This window comes from Lemur catta, chromosome 8 (assembly GCF_020740605.2).
Source record: "Lemur catta isolate mLemCat1 chromosome 8, mLemCat1.pri, whole genome shotgun sequence".
NCBI classification, from domain to species: Eukaryota; Metazoa; Chordata; class Mammalia; order Primates; family Lemuridae; genus Lemur; species Lemur catta.
The window spans coordinates 5,761,023-5,774,868 of NC_059135.1; positions in this window are offsets into that span (position 1 = coordinate 5,761,023).

Below are 13,846 nucleotides of genomic sequence, written 5' to 3' on the forward strand. Positions count from 1 at the left end.
CAGTTTCCTAAAGACTCTCCTACTCCATGCTCAGCCTTATTCATACACTGATATCACTGCCTGGCTTGGGCAGATACTTAATTTGCATACTGTTGTAGATGGAACTCAAGATCTCAGTGTAGCTGAACTAAATGATCTTTGAAGATCAATTGCCTCTATGTCCCCAATATCTAGCACAGTGCCTCACACAAGGAGGGGATGCAAAAATGCATGAGTTATACTTATTCATTGACTGATCAACCAAAGAAAGGAATCTTCTCAATGAGAGAGTCTTTGAGACTTGGGGGTTGGGTCGGCTTAATCAAACATCAACCGCAGGCCCTGTGCAAGTCTCTGTGCCCCAGAAGGATGCAGTGAGGATAAAATGAGGCACGCGTGCAAGGAAGTACCTGGAAGCTATTTCTGTAATTGTCAGGGCAGGCTAGACACTGTGACCGACAGCCCTTATCTCTGAGGACTAATTCAAGAAACGTCTATTTCTTGCTCATGCCCAAGTTGAATGTCAGCGTTCAGCAGACAGCTATCCACGTGGAGTTCAAGGGCCCAGACTCCTTCATTCTGCAGCTCCGGTGTCCCCTGGAGTTAACAGTCCCCTGTAAGATCACCTGTTAAACCTAGCAGGCAGGGGGCAAGAGTGGGAAATCAAGAGGCTGGGCCTGGAATGGCGACTATCACTGCCAACTACATCACACCAGCCGGCACTCGGCCCCACGGCCACTCCTACCTTGAGGAGAGGCTGGGAAACGTGGTCTAGCTGTGTGAACAGGAGGAAAAGAAAGTGGGGTTCATGAACAACTAGCCAGTCTCCACCAGGAGCTGTGAGCAAAGAAAGGGCTTTATTCACCTTCAATCACAGTCTCCATACCTTTATCCCAGTAGCCTTGATCTGACATCTGATGCTTCACAGCAAAATCAAAATAAGAAAAATCTCCCTTTTTCTTCTTAAGGTACAAAAGGTTCAATTTCCCAGGCCAATATGAAGAAGCAAGAGAAGAAGGAGGAGAAGGAAGGGAATGAGAGAAGAATACCAGTGAGTTCATAGCTCAAGCGCATGTTCTCCGGAACTCTTGTTTACATTGGTATCAGCCGAATCCTCAGGCTGAAGCTATAACATCAGGTGTCACCCAGCACGTGTCTCCACTGAGAGAGAATCATTTCTAATTGTAGAAAACAGAACTTTCCAATTTACTATATTTAACAGAGAATTTGCAACTTTGGATATACCAAAACGCATTGAAAGAAAAACACTGTGTGAGTCAGTTCTTCACTGGTAAGTTTAATTTTTAAAGCTTGCACACTCTTGATGACTTTCTAAGCTTTCCAGAGAGATTTTGCTCCGTATTCCTCTCCCCATATGATACATATGAACCAAAGGGCACACGCACACCTTGGAGACGGATCTTTCATTGTCCATTTAGATCGTCCCAACTGATTTTCAATGCTGTTAGTAATTGTACCAAACGCTTTAGACTTCAGTTGATTTAATTCTCTAAATCGCTCTATAGAGTAGGTATCATTCTTCTGTGTCATAGGTGAGGAAATTGAGGCTTAAAAATATAAAGTAATTTGCCCGAGTTTCAGCTTTCTTGCAAGCGTCAGAGCCAAAAACAGAACCACAGTTTGATGCTCCAGAAACCACGCTAATAATAATAAGCCTGTTTCCTGATCAGACCAGTGGCTGCTGCTGCTCCTGTTGCCATTGCTTCTTGTTGTTGTTCTCTGAATGACTGTTTTGGTGAAGTTAACTCAGAAAACTATCTGAAATCTCCACCCTTTCACTGTGGAAGCTTATGTCTACACTGTACCCAACGGAACCATCAGTGGTTTGGGCTGTGAACTCACTCTCCCGCCAGCCGGGACCTGCTTCTGCTCTGCAAGCTTCTGAAGCAATGATGTTCTCGCCGGGGCTCGGGGGCAGCTGAGTGTCCCCACAGGTGTTTCTGGTCATCCCAATCTCCTTCTTTGGCATCACTATTTCAGGTCATAAAGTCAAAAGACATAAAAGGAGCACCGAACCCCAGGCCTCTCAGATGCCCGTATTGACAGAAGGGCTCTGCCACTGAAAGCAGTTGAAAGCAATTATTGAAAGCAATTTAAACTCTAAATACACTGAATTTTAGAGGGAAAAAAATTGCAGTGAAACGACACTCTTATGAAAAATATATGAGGTTGCTTCCAGTAATTATAGATCAGTGTGGATATGTTTCTTTCATTGGCCATTAATTTATATCAATTATTTATTGAGCCCTGTGATGCTGCGTGCTTAGAACCACTTTAGACCCTCTCTGTGACATTAATAGACATTCTCCCTTCTCTAAGATTTGTATTCAATTAAAGAAGAAGTAGACATCAAAATGTCCCAACATAAATGAGACTTGGAGCTGAACCTAAACTCTTCAATAGATCAGTTGCTTGAGGGAATTTCAACCCAAGGAAACAGAACAGTTTAGAAAGTTCCTCGCTGTAATCCTCAAGCTATCAGAAAGGTTAGTACAAGCCTTACACTCCAGTAAAGAGAAAAGCCACAACCCTAATGACGACATTCCTGGTCACGGCCATTTTGAAGTTGTGGCAAAGAAGTGTGACACTGTCGGACCTCTCCGGGCTCAATGGTCCATTAGGATCCGCTGGCAGCACAGTGGGTTGCTGTGAAAGCCGTGACCGACAGCACAATGCAGTCACCTGGAAAATGCAAAACCACTGCGCTCTGAAAAGAAGAGAAGGAAAGTAATTTAGCTAAAGTCCCTCTTCCAGAACCATTTAGAAATCTCTCTGCCTTCATACTTGCATTAATACTTATTTGATTCCTGTTTGGCTTTTTAAAACTATAAAGCTAGATCCAAGAGTTATTCTCTAAAGTAAGTTGGTAGTTCTTTCCAGACCTCAGAAAAACCATGAGATTTGGGATGTTCATTGAAAGAAGGTGCCTCCACCAGCTTCCTTTCCTGCCTACGTGCCCCAGAGCATCACCCCTTGTCACTCCACTCGCGCCCAGCCCCACACTGGCATGGGTAGGAAACCAACATTCCTTAGCCACCGTAACACTTATGCCAAGCACTATGCCAGGTGCTTCTACCTAGCTCATTTTATCTAATCCTCATAACTCTCCGAGGAGGTTCTATTCCCATTTTACAGATGACATAACTGAGGCTAGATATATTGACTAGGATGGCCTTGGTTACAAACTGCAGAATTAGGACTTCAATACCAGTAGTGTCTCTCTTTTGTTAGGATAGTGGAAGGATACACTGTATGTAAAATGAGCAGCACAGTCTCTGGTCGATGGACGAGCAGTGTTATCGTTACGAGTCATTTTATTACTGGCTGCAGGAAGCACATTGCCCTGGGATTCACTTCCCAGTCCCATGACATCAGCCAAGGCACATTCAATCGGAGCAGCCATGAGGCCCATTAGATACCCTGAGAAGAGCCCATAATGGACAGAGGACAAAAAAGAACAGTTTACAAAAAAAATTAAACAGTGGCTATTAAACCTATAAAAAATATGTTCAACATAGTAAGAAAAACTGAAACGAGGTAAGAGTTTACCTATCAGAGTAGCAAAGAGTAACGATTCTGATAACACATTGTGTTGAGGAAAACATGGCTTACAGGACTGTAAATTGGTGGACCCCCTGCCCTCCAGGGTGGGCAGTTTGGCAACGTCCATCAAATATTATGGGCTATACCCTTTAGCCCAGCAATTCTCTACCCACAAATTAATCCTGCCTACCTACTCACACATTTGCAATAGGTTGTATGTACAAGCGGACTTCACAAGGTTTGTGGAAAAAGGGAATTAAAAGATAAAAATAAAAACTATAAACTTTATTTCTCAACATAAGCTCCATCAAGTTCAAGACACTTTTACAAGTGACAATGCCAGTCATTTAGTCTATCCCCAAGGAAGTAAGAGTTCCAGGAATTTAACCATGCCAATGCTGTCTTTTTTACATTATTAAATGAAGAAAAATAGGTGCCCTTTAAAGACTTTTTAAGACTAGGAAACAAAAAGAAGTCAGAAAGAGCCAAATCAGGACAGTAAGGTGGATTCCTGAAGATTTCCCACCAAAAGTCTCGCAAAATTGCCCTTGTGTGATGAGTGCAATGAGCAGGAGCTCTGTCCTGGTGGAGAACTCTCTGGTGAAGCTTTTTTGAGCATTTTTCTGCTAAAGCTTTGGGTAACTTTCTCAAAACACTCCTGTAATAAGCAGATGTTATTGTTCTTTGGCCTTTCAGAAAGTCAACATGCAAAATGCCTTGAGCATCCCAAAAAACTGTTGCCCCGACCTTTGCTCTTGAACCTCTTGGAGGCCACTGCTTTGTGCTTTGTCTTCAGGATCGAACTAGTAGAGCCACCTTTCACCTCCTGCTACAATTCTTCAAAGAAATGCTTCAGAATCTTGCTTAAAATTTCCATTCAAAGCTCTGCTCTTGTCCAATCTGGGCATGACAGTTTTGGCACCCATTGAGTGGAAAGTTTGCTCAACTCTAATTTTTCAGTCAAAATTGTGTAAGCTGAACCAAACTCAGGTGTCTATGTTGTTGTCTGTTGTTCCTCCTCTTCAATTAGGCCACATACAAGGTTAATTTTGTCCTTGCAAATTGATGTGGGTGGTCTGCTGCTTTGGGCTTCATCTCCAGCAGCATCTCATCCCTTCTTAAAATGAGCTATCCATTTGTAAGTGGCTGATTTCTTTGGGGCATTGTCCCCATACACTTTTTTTGTAAAGCATCAATGATTTCGCCATTCTTCCACCCAAGCTTCACCGTCAGGCTGAGGTTTGATCTTGCTTCAGCTTGTAAAACTATAAAGTCAGACATAAAAATGAACATTTATTTAGAACAGTTTCTCAAGCTCAGCACTAGAACAGATAATTGGACCAGAAAATTCTTTGTTGCGGAGGGCTGTCCTGGGAAGTGGAGGATGTTGAATAGCATCCCTCGCCTGCACCCATCGGAAGTTACTAGCGCACATGAGGAAGCAAAACCGCCCTCCGTTGAGAACTGATACATAATGAAAAAAGAAATCACAACAGGTTACAAAGTTTCTAAAAGTTCACAAGCACTGTAATACCAGAAAATCCCAATGTCCTGATCCATTCGCAGCTCTGTACTCCTTCCTCTCTGCTACACTTTTCCTTCTTTTTTTCCCTAATACCCTTTGATCATTTCTTCATATGACAAGTGGGTACTTGTTGTAGAGATGATACTACTTTCTGTAGAGATGATGGGAAGGTAATTCTCTTTCTTCTAACACAGTTGGTCTAAATTTTTTTTAGTGGTGACAGGTGAACTTCACACCCAGGTGAACTGATCTATACAAGTACTTACAGGTTACAGGTGCTTGGGCCCTGAAGCTCGTCTGTTCGATGTTTAATTCTAGCTCTGGTGGTTACTCTGTGACCCTGTACATGCTGCATCTCCACACCCCCGAGCCTCAGTTCCACTCTGTCAGATGTGCATAACAACAATGTCTGCCTCGCAGAACTGTCGGGGAGTGAAGGAGCATAGCGTACATGGTGTCCCAGCCCTGGGAACTGTAAGCTCCCGGCACACAGCTGGAGACGCGGAGAGAAAGCTGTTGCCATCACCACCTTCGTGATTGGCGTTGGCTTGGTCTTAGTTTGCACCCACTCGTTCTTAAGCACACTGGCTTCAACTCCAGACTCTTCTGAGCAGAAGGGGCCCGCATTTCTTCAGAGACAATCAGAGACCATCAGGCTCAATGCTACTTATAACAAATAACTATCAACCACTCCTGGTAGAAGAGACATTTTTATGTAGCTGATTATATGATTAATTGCAGAGGGATGGCTGCAAACGGAGAACAGAACATTTTCATAATAAATTCAAGTATGTGGTACAAATACTACTTTGAAACCAGAGAAATAAGTAGGTATGGAAGTGGGAAATTACTACTTCTTTTCTGTGAAATACTTCCAAAACTATAGAATTAAGAAAATTCATAAAGAGTTCTAAAATATATATTCCATTCAGCAATAGAAAAAAGTCTGAGGTATAAGAAAAACATTTAAAAGATAGAAGATGAGAAAGCAAGTGTGAATTCCTAAAGAACCTAAACTCTGTGCATTTTATCACAATGTTAAGAAATAATTTTGACAAATGAGAGAGACACAAATAATTCTTATTTCTTACAAGAAATAAAAACACTAGAAGCAATGGTGAAAGTAGTTGAGCATAAAAAGATAAAAATAGTTGAGAGAAGATGTAACACTATTAACTTAAAAGCTAATTCTAGGACTAGATGCATCAAAACTTTTCAAGAAACAGAACAGAATGTCTTCTGTGCTTTTGAACTTAGCCCAGGAAACCGTGGGAGGTGAGGAGAAACTTCAAAGGGATGATGAAAGAAACGGGTGGCGTCCTGGAGCATTTCTAAGGTAGGATATTAAAAAAAAGATTTAGCAAATTATCAATTAACCTGATGGCTCCTGCTTTAAAATTATTCACACATAATAACAGATGGGCTGACCCTTGAATCTCCAGAGAAAGCTGTCTTGAGAATTTTCAGATCCATAAATAATGGAGTTGATTAAAAATAGGTCATCCAAATCAATCTAACTGCCCTCTCTTTTTAATGTAAACTCTTTTCATTGATTTTTAAAATGGATATCCCATTAAAACACATTAATCATGACCCTAAAAGTGTATTTGTTTTACAAAAAGCCTAAGGTGAAGAATAAAAAGCAACTCCCCACCACATGAAACTGGGCCAGGAACATCACCAAAGAGAACTGCAGCCCTACTTTTCCCAGGAAAAAACCATTTCTGGGTAAAAGCTGAGAGGCGAGGTATAATGATGATGAAATATTGTCCAGCCGTACGGCAAAGGTTTTAGGATGTTTGGAGCCATGTGTGTCTTCCTTGGCTAAAAGGTCTCTAATTTTGTAGAGGCAAGGTAAGAGAGTCATGATTGGTCTTCCCTGGTTTTTATTACATGAGTAATGCACTCTCATAATTGCATAATACATGCCCATTCTAGAAAATGTAGCTAAGGAAAACTAATATTAGAAATAATCCATCGTACCATGATCCAGAGATAACCCTGGAAACATTTTAATATACACATACTCAAACTTTAAAACATATAATGTATATTTTTAACTGGAGATATATATGTAACACATATCTTCAGAATCCCCTTTTATACTAAAAAAATCATTTATTTGTTAGATGCCAATAAATGTAGATCTTCAAAATTGTTGTTAATAGAACACAGATAGTATCACCTCTCACTCTGCCACCCGTCCAGTCCTGGACACGATAAACAGGGCTTCACTAACGCTCCTCAGCTAAATCCTTGCCAACATCCTTAATTACTTAGGATAGATTTCAAAAAGCAGACTCATTAAATCAAAGAATAGACACATTTTAAAGGCTCTTTATACACCCCACCAAATTGACCTCTGGAGACTTTGTACAAACTTATGCTTTTCTGAAGCATAAGAAAATATTCACCTCTTCACACCCTGGTAACATTTGTTATTATTCCTTATCTTTACTTATTTGTTAGGTTTTAAATGATGATTCGTAGCTTTTAATTTAGTTTTCAAGGCAGAAAATTGTGCATGTTTATGGGCCATTTATATTCCATCTTTTGTTGATGCCAATTTATGAACTTTCCTCTTTTCCCTTTTGGGGTTTTCATGTTCCTCCTTATATGTTCTTATTACTAGCCCTTTGTAATATATAATGCAGTACTTGCTCCATTTTGCTGTTTATCTATTAAATTTTTCTTGGGCATTTTGTCATAAAGAAATATTTCATTTCTATGTATTCATATTATTAAAAATATATTTTCTTTATATTTTTGAAAGATACTAAAGAAGACCTAAATTATGGGAGAGATATGCCATGCTAATGAATTAGAAAACTCAATACCATAAAAATGTCAATTTCCCCCAATTGATCTATAAATTCAAAGTAATTCTAATCGAAATGTCAACAGAGCTTTGTGAAACTAAAAAGCTGGTTATAAAATGTATCTGGAAAAAGCAAAGGTCAAGAATAGCCATAACACTGCTTAGGAAGCCAGCAAAGGGAGGGGATTTACTCAGCTAGAAATATTTTTAGAATAAATACATATGATACATGCAATACATACAAATATTTTAAGAAGGGACTGAGATTTCCTAAGAGAAATCTCAACAACTTTCTAAGTAGATCATTGATACCTCACATTGCCTTTCTTTTAACTCTGAGAGACATCAGTCCAAATCACTTACAGAGTTAGTCTAGGTATAGCAGGAAGTATTTAGCAATGGTCTAGCCTCTCTTTTCATTGGCCAAAATAAAATACAATGTTGTTCTATTATCCATAACTATTTGGGCTAACAAATTTAAATTGGCTTGATGTACCTTGATCAAATTCACATTATGCTACAAATTCACATTACTAGCGTGAATTATAGACATGGCTACTATTTAGGTCTTTCTAAGAGTATGCAAGGCAACCAGTCCTTCAAATTGACTTCAAATTGTCCTTCATGTTAATTCGCAAGCAACAGCTTAGGAGAGCTGCATTGTAAAGTTGGAATGATTGCCTCTACTAAAGCCTAGAATTGGACAAGTAATTATCACCTAATGTGCCTGGTATCATCCCCCTTTATTCATTTCTGAGATAACATGGAAAAAAAGCATTAAATCAGGATTTCATATTGAATTATCCAAAGATTGATTGAGGGCATGGATCTTTTTTGAACAGAACACAAGTTAGAGATTCAGCTTCACTGAGTAAGGGTAATATAAGGTTGCTGAGTTAAGTGTGTTATGTAAGAATATGGTAATGTGTAAAGGAGAGAGTAACAATCATTCATAATTAATTAATTAACAGAAAAACATTGAGTGGTTTCTATTAGCAATAGGAATTTGCTACATATGTTAACATCAGATTTAAAGGTAATCCTAGTACAAGACCTAAAGATGCCCTGACTAATTTAGTGGAGGCCTGTAGTAATTGCTTGGCTAGGCGAGGCTAAGCCTTGGGTCTTGGATAAGGGAATAGGCTAAAAAAGACACTGAGTTTTTCATGTGTGCTGTGTCATAGAGGTAATGCTCCCAAGAACAGTACTGTCCACTAAAGTAGAATGTGAGCCACACAGGGAATTTTAAATTTTTAATATCCACATTTTTAAAAGGTAAAAGAAATAGGTGAAGACATTTTTAAACATTTTATTTGACACAATTTATCTAAAATATTGTCAGCCCAACATTTAACCAACGTTGAAAATTATTAATGAGCTATTTTACATCCCCTTTTACATACTAAGACTTCAAAATCCAGCGTGTACTTCACACTTAGAGCCATCTCAACGTAGTTCAGGCTGTCACCCCTACGGCATAGCCTACTGTCTCACGGACGTGCAAGAAATTATAACAATCTGGGAAGAATGCATCTGCACACTTAGGGCCTTTGCTCAGATTAACTGCTCTATGGTCCATGGAGCATTTGGCCTATAATGGTTATGGGCCCATGGCTTATTCTTTGGTTATTTTTTTGAAGTGTTCATAGTATAGATACACTAATGTCTGGATCAACTGAAATATAATCATGTGTAGACACTTTTTTTAAACTTCTAAGATAATCTTCCCATAGTACACTTTCTCTGGTGGCTCCACTGGCAATGCAAATTCTACCTATTGAATGTTGTAGAATGTGATGGTTAATTTTATGTGTCAACTTGAGTGGGCCAAAGCGTGCCCAGATAGCTGGTAAAACATTATTTCTGGGTGTGTTTATGAGGGTGCTCCTGGCACCATTTGAATAGGCAGACTGAGTAAAGAAAATCACCCTCACCAGTGTGTGTGGGCATCTTCCAATCTGTCCAGGACCACCAAATAGAAAAAAAAAGGTGGAAGAAGGATGACTTTGCTCTTTGTGCCTGAGCTGGAACATCCATCTTCTCCTGCCCTTAGATATTGGGGCTCTGGGTTCTCCAGCCTTTTCACTCTGACGCCACTCACTCCCCTCATCCTCAGGCCTTGGAGCGTGGACTGAAACTACAGCACCGGCTTTCCTGGACCTCCAGCTTGCAGATAGCAGGTCATGGTAACCGCTTGAGCCCAGCCACTCATAATAAATTTCTATCTCTCTATCTCTCTATCATACTGGTTCTGTGTCTTTGGAAAACTCTGACTAATACGTAAAGGTTGTGCCCTAGAAGGAAAAAAAAGAATATTCTTATGATGATATCATGTCAGAACTTGGGAAAAGGCTAGAGACTATTACAAACTTACACAACCTGAATGGTTTTAGTAAGTCAAGATAAAGTTCGTTCATTTTTCCCTCAAGCCTTACTAAAATTTACTGCATACCTCAAGTTTGTCTTTAATTATTTTCTTTGAAAATCTGACACAACCAGACATTTTTAGATTAAGATCAAATTTCTCTTTTTTATTTGCTGCCAGTCAATTTTCCTCTGTTTTTCTTTCCAGACAACTTTAAAATTTAACTCTGAAGGGGACGATGTTCTACGGCAGTGGGACTTATTGCAGCTCTAGTGCCACACGTATCAAAAATAGAGCTGTGTTGCTGTCCGTCTGCATTTATAGACAATTCTCTGTAGGAGATGAGAGAAAGGACAGGGATTTTCAGGGTGCTGATGCCTCCCTGAGAGCAGCACCATTGCACGGATTTTGAACTATCATCCCTGTTTCTTAGTCAATATAAGGCTCTGGCTCTTCCAATGACCTTCCTCCTTGAAGTCTACAGGTGCTTTATTTATACCATCTTGCTTCGTAGAGAATACACAGGAACTTACATTCTGTTTTTATTCTGGAGGCCAGTTGTTTTCTTTAGAGAGTTATATATTTATTTTGCTTTCTAGCTTCTTTTCTTTCTAGGGCTCTATGAAAATGCTCAATTACATATCAGGGATCCTCTAAATTCACAATTTTCTATTATAATTTTTTTCCATTTAAGGCTCATAATTAAAACTTGAGCCCATTTTCAGCTGTTGATCGTAGCCTAGAATGCTGTTCAAAAGGTTCCTGAAATCTAATTTTAAAATCTCCTGTTAATTTGTGTTTATTTAATTACAATTTTGAATCTTTGTCCAATTTGCTCTTAAGGGAAAGACTTCTAAAATGGCCTTAATGGGTTTTCTATTTTTTATTTCTGTCTCTAGAAATTTTTTTTTAATTTTCAGATGGATAATTTAAGTTTTTTCTTCTCTATCCTCCTGTTTTTAACCTCTTTCCTCATTTGAGGGGCTAAAATTAGGTGAACCAGTTTATACAGATCCAGTCATCCAGGACAACAGTACATAACAAAGACCCTGTGGCAAATGTCTGCCCATCTTCCTGAAGTCTAAGAAAATCTTTATTTATAGTACTTCTATGGACAAAATTTATATGTTGAAGCCCTAACCCCTAGTGTGACTATATTTGGAAACAGGGCCTTTAGGAGACAATTAGGTAAAACGAGGTCATAATGATGGGGCCCTGATCAGTAGGGTTAGTGTCCTTAAAAGAAGAGACAGCAGAGAGCATGTGTGTTATATCTGCTGTACAACAGCAGTTTTAGAAAGTTTGGAGCCAGGTGTGTCTCATTTGGATAAATGGTCTCTGAGTTTGTAGAGCCAAAGTAAAAACACATGATTGTTGCTACGGGTTGAATATGTCCCCCAAAAGGCATGTGTTGAAACCTTAACCCCCAGTGCAACAGAGTTGGGAGGTGAGAATGAGAAGTGATTAGGCCATAAGGGTGGAGTGAATGCATTAATACTGTTACCGTGCCGGGTACATTATCTTGGGAGTGGGTTTCTTATCAAAGAATGAGTCTGGCCACCTCCTGTTCTCTCCTGCCCTCTCTTGCCCTTCCGCCTTCTGCCATAGGATGACACAGTAAGAAGGCCCTTGTCAGATGCCAGCCCCTCGGTCTTAGACTGCCTAGTCTCCAGAACTGTGAGAAATAAATTTCTGTTCATTATAAATTACCCAGTCTCAGCTATTATTATAGCAGCACAAAATGAACTAAGACAATTGGTTTTCAGTGTTTTTTACTGCATGAGTAATGAATACTCGTAATTGCATAATACATGCTCATTCTAGGAAATGCAGTTAAGGAAAACTGATATTAAAAATAATCCATCAGACCATCATCCAGAGATAACCCTGAAACATTTTGATATATACACATTCAAACTGTTAAAACATATAATGTATATTTTTAAAATGCAGGTATATAATACATATATTTATAACCTCTTTTTGTATTAAAAAGATAGTATAGATTTTAGATGTCAATAATTAGTTTTTCAAAATTGTGGTCAGTGGAACACAGGTAAGTTTCTATCACCATTTACTCTCACCATCCTAATTCTTTGCCAACACCCTTAATTCCTTCAGATAGACTTCATGAAGTACATTCATTAAATCAAAGAATAAACATTTTATGAGCTTTGACTGACACCTTGTGGACAGTCAACTCATTGCCAACTAGTTCCCAGCCTCAGTGTTTAAGAGCGAACCCTTTTCTTGGCAGCCTAACAGGTGGGGCCTGATGTTCCTGATTGATGATTCATCCCAGGCTGCCGTAACCGTTCTCACTGTTACATAGCAGTTTCTATGGCAACGGTGGGACCAGCCAAAAGCTGTGCTTCTTCAACCACAGACTGGTGAAAAACCTTTCCACACCTTTCCAACATAAAATTATTTACATGGCAAATCTACATCAAATAAATCCCCATCTATTTTATTTGGAGCAAAATTCATGCACATGAGAACAGCCATAATATAACTCCAGTGAGAACTGTTTCCTAGTTGGAAATTCTAGCCTGGTTAGGGGAGGGCGCTGCACAGGTACGGCCAGAGATGCTACAGCACCCACCTATCATCTCTGGAAACCTTGTGAGACCCCAAGTGCCACACCCAGAAACTTCTGCTCCTGGGGAAGGAGCTGACTTATTATCCTTCCCTGCTATATGGTGGGAAGTGATAGGAAAGGAGTTTGCTTAGCAGGTCTGGGTTCCTGAGGCCACATGTTTAGGCTGCCAAGCATGGGTGGGGGCTGTAGGGAACAGCATCAGATTAGAAGCACGGTGCCGAATTTCCCTTCCCTTAGCTGGGCCACCACTTTGGACCATGGAATGGGGAAAGCCAGAGTGGACTAGAAGACCAGCAGGACAGAAGGACAAGGGCTGGCTCAGAAGGGGTTGGCCAAACCAGGTATGTTTTGGGACTTCAATTAAAGACTTGAACTTGAGATTGAGAAATCTTCCCCCTGAAGCTGCCCATGAGCAGAGGACAGAGGCAGATCCCTGGATTGTCAGTGAAGCCAGCAAGGGAAGCCCTGGAACCTGGGAATGGTTTCCTGGGAATGGGGAACAAGCCCCAGGAGAGGCCAATTTTGAAAAGTGGCACTATCACACTTGTTAGAGACTCACAGAAAACGTCCAAAACTTAGAAGAAAAGAAAACCTATCCAAGGTCTCAAGTCTCTAAATGTGCCAAGTGAAATGTTTGAAAACTAAATCATGCATGGAAACAGAGTCAAAGGAACAGCATGTTAAATTTCTGACCACTGCTGAAGAAGGGGGAGGAAACTACCTCAGTCTGTTGGAGAAAATCAGCAAAGCTACAGATTGAACATGTAAATTCAGTAGCCACTTGCAGCAAGGTTGGGTTCTCCAGGGAGCAGACTCAGAGAGGGAGTTAGTGTGCAGGTTGTTTATAAGGGAATGCCATGCCAGGCACAGTAGCTCACGCCTGTAATCCCAGCACGTTGGTAGGCTGAGGCAGGAGGATCATTCAAGGCTAGTAATTTGAGACCAGCCTTGAAAATTGTGAGACCTTGTCTCTACTAAAAATAAAAAAATTAGCCA